Source organism: Arachis ipaensis, chromosome B08 (assembly GCF_000816755.2).
Source record: "Arachis ipaensis cultivar K30076 chromosome B08, Araip1.1, whole genome shotgun sequence".
Taxonomy (NCBI): domain Eukaryota; kingdom Viridiplantae; phylum Streptophyta; class Magnoliopsida; order Fabales; family Fabaceae; genus Arachis; species Arachis ipaensis.
Window position 1 is genome coordinate 28,757,363 of NC_029792.2, and position 4,287 is coordinate 28,761,649.

A 4,287-nucleotide genomic window follows, 5' to 3' on the forward strand; every position below is an offset into this window, starting at 1 on the left:
GTAATTAACAATAAACAACTTTTTTACGAGATAGCCATAATTAATTCCATACTTATTAGATTTAAATAATCTTTAGCTACATGAAGAGATAAGTAAATTAGCTATATTCTTTGAATTCAGTACAAAAATTCAAATTCAATTAGATAGACAAATCTGTTACAAGTTCATAGTAGAAAATTACGTTGTAACCAATCAGTCTGACATACTAACAATATTTCATAAATATCTCAAGTTACAGGTATTCGATTAATGTTGTTCAAAGTTCGTTTTAAAGTTAACTCAATTCTATATAAATTTGTTTCTAATAACTATTTTCAAATTCTAAACATAGAAAACTTTATAAGGTTTCAAAGTGACGATTCAGATTAAAGATTCCACCTAAACACGAGTTAGATTCTTCTAACACAGTCTGCATATACTTAAGAGCCATTTAAATCTTTCATTTCTCATTTTATTCCTATTTTCTATATAAAAATGCTAAGTGACATATTTCTTCCATCTTCTATTATTGTCATTCATATACTTTTTCATTTCATTATAGAAAAAATTCTTACCTTTTTTCACTTTCTTACCCTCATTCTAAATCCTCTGAACTATACTAACTACAGAGACCAGAAATATAGAATTTTTTTTCTATAATAAAGCCAACACAGACTTAGATATTTGCATAGGATTTATATCTTTCGAAACTCAATATTTACATTAGTTTAACAAATAAGACATTTTAGTTATCATAACTTATTATTTATTTGTTTCTCGTATTGTCCTTATTAATAGTCTATGATCTATGAGTTTCTATCAAATTTTATTCACCCCAAATCTTAATCTCATGCATGTATTAAGAATAATGAAATCTATCTCTTAGCTAGAGATTCATACCTACATTAAAACTTACACAAAGACTAGTCATGAAATAAATCTCTTTTTACTAGCGAATTGTGCCTGTTTACATATATATATATATATATATATTTACGTGTCATATCTCATTTTTGAATATAGATGCTAGCGTTACATGTCATGATATAATATATCTTTATTACAGACACATAATCATCTTAATTATGTGCATTAAATAACCGAGGAAATGATTCTTTGATAAGAGAAAGTGACCCCCAAAGACAAGATAATCGAAGTAATCCTTTAGTAAAGGGAAGGTAAAATTAAAGAAGGTGATCGACAAGCTTTTGGGATAAGAACCTAATGCAAGGAAACTTCCATCAATTTTATACACGATTTGAGTTCAATACCCTTCAAAGTCAAAATAATGTTAAAAGAATATTTAAAAAAAATTAAAGTCAATTTCATGCGTTGCATAAGAGTGTATGTCAAATAAGGAATCGTTTTCTTTTTATGTTAAGAGAAGTTAGGAGAATACCAAGAGAAACCAAGTGAAGGATGATGTGTTTACATTTTGTATGATTAATATTATAAGCATTCAGTCATGAGTCACATGTGTCATGACATAAGTAAATGATAAACATCTAAAAATCACACCATTCTGACTAACAAAGACTTTTGAAAATAATAATTGAATAACATTGCATCATCACTGTTTTTATTTTAAAACTCGAAATGATTGGGGATAGATATGATGATACCATATAGAACTACTGAAAAGCTTTTGTTTTTCATCCCTCCCTTCGTACCATCTTCATAAACGACGTGGTACAAAATAATACGCTACTCGATTGAGCTAAAAAGACTAGAATACTATAAGATGATTAGGAACGAGATATCAAAGACATAGATACAGAATGTTAAGTACTTGCTCAAATTCATATTAAAAATGGAGGATAGGCGATTATTTTTAGTCATAGTAATACAAAGTGAGAGAATTAGAATTCTCTATGTGTTTTGTTTAACTTTATTGAGTGACTATGTAAGACCCGGTTAATTAACGGCTAATTAACCCATAAATGATAATTTATTCTAGAAAGCCAAAAATGTTATTTTTATGGCTAAATGTGATAGAGGAGATTGAGACGAGAATTTTGGTACCAATTTTATAGAATTCGGACCAAGATTGGACCGAACGGGCCAAACCGGGCCAACCGGACCCAAAGTGGGCCCTTGGCCCAACTAAACTAAACCAAAACCCTAGTTTTCAGCACTCTCTCTCCTCACAACACTCATATTCACGCTGAAATGGAGTAAGGGAGGGGAAGAACACTCTCTCAAGTTCTATCTCTCACTTGATCTTCAAACCACCATAACTTTTGATCTAGAGCTCCGATTGCCGCTCCGTTTATGGCCACGCGTTCACCGTGGAGAGCTCTACAAAACCCATACAATCAATCTTGAGGTAAGCCACATTTTACTGTTCGAAATTCCAGCCCTTGATTTCGAGTTTCATGAGCAAAAATGTTGAGATTTTGGGTTCTTTGATGTTATAGGACCCAACTCTCTTGAAGGAGAAGGTTAATCTTGTCTCCTTGGACCTTGGGTGTGGTAAGATTCTCAACCCTAGTATAATTTGTTGTTCTATGATGTTTGGGTATTGAGATGTTGTGTATGGATATGATGATTGTGGCTTAGGTTGTGTATATGTGAATATTGGAGCTTGATTGGTGATTTTTGAAAGCTTGGAAAAGGGTTTTGTGTGATAAAATCTGTTCTTGGAGGTGTTGATATCTTGAGAGCTTGTGGACAAGTGGTTTGGAAGTGCTCCGGTTGAGCGTGGAAAATCGGCTAAGGTATGGTTTCGGTTTCCCGTATCTAATATGTAATGTGGTAGGAAATACCTAGGCTAGAGGCCTTAGAAATTGGGATGAGAAGGATGTATGACATAATATTGTGTTTATCCTTTGGCCTTTTGATTGAGAAGTGTTAAAATGGTTAGATGGTGATTTTGGGAATTTTGGGTAAAGGGTCAATGTGTGAGTTGAGGATGGCTTGTTGTTGATTTTGGTACATTTTGAATGATTTCTAAGAGAAGGGTTGAAATTGGCATGTTTTGATTGATTTTGAAAAGAGTTGAAAGTGGCTTGTTTTGAAAATGGCACTTTGTGGTTTTCTATGAAAATATGGTTTTTGGGCATAATTTGACGGGACATAACTTGGACTACAGATCTCTGATTTGTGCCAAATCTATTTAGAAATGAAATTGGATCCGGGATGTCCATGCCGTTCGAAGAACGGGTGAAAAACGATTTAAAATGAGGAAGTTATGTCCGTCGGAAGATTGGGGGTTGAATCTGTAAATTCTACAACTTTTTAACTTAGAAAATTTTTAGCAGAATGACCCTCCGCACGTAGGCGCACTTGGCGCGTACGCGCCGTTCTTCGAGAAAACGCCATCCACGCGTACGCGTGGTGTGCGCGGGCGCGTCGATGCGCTGCACCAAATGCCCAGCCATTTTCCCAAGAGTTGTGCCTGAGTTGTGCCAGTTTTGTGCCTGGAACGCAAGAGCACCCACGCGTACGCGTGGCTGACGCTTGCGCATCGTTTGGCTAGTTTTCAACCCACGCGTTCGCGCGTATGACGCTTGCGCGTCGATGAGTTATAAGGCCATCCACGCGTGCGCGTGGAGTGCGCGTACGCGTGGCCCTGTTTTCATCCCAAAGTTGATTTTTGAGTTTTAAAAGCCAAATTTCATACTTCTAAGCCTCCGATCTCACCACTTATGTCTTAAATCATTATGATATGCCTAGCATGAGAAAAAGGGCTAGTGAATGTGGTAACTTGCGAGTGAAGCAAGGGGAAAAATGAATGATCATTGAGGATCATAGATAATTTATGTGAGATGCGGAGGATGGCGGTGGAAGTGCTTGTTATGCCATGGGCCGAAGGGCCGTAAATGTTAATGAATTGGCTGGTTATGGATTTAACCGTGAGCCGGATGGCTAGATTATTGCCGTGTTACAGCGGAGCCATGTTTATGGCCAAGTATAAATGCATATATGATGTTGATTGAATTGTGAAGGTTTGCACTTCCACCATTGGAGATGAGGGTTTCCCTGGGTAGTAGCAATAGCTAGCCACCATGTGCTCCAGGTTGAGACTCGAAACTCTGTTAACCCAATGTCGTAAGTGTGGCCGGGCACTGTGAAAGGCCCGGATGAGCTCGCCCCCATAAATATTCACATGAGCTCGCTATTCACCAGTGATGGTGATGGATAAATATTCACCAGTGAGGGTGATGGATATGGATCATGATTATGATCAAGTTTATGAAGTTTATGATTCGAGTTGGGGATGCGCGACAGAGGGACAGTCCAATGGTTAGCTACCAGGACTTGTCGGGTTGGCTCTATAACCGACAGATGATATCATCAGCCACTAGG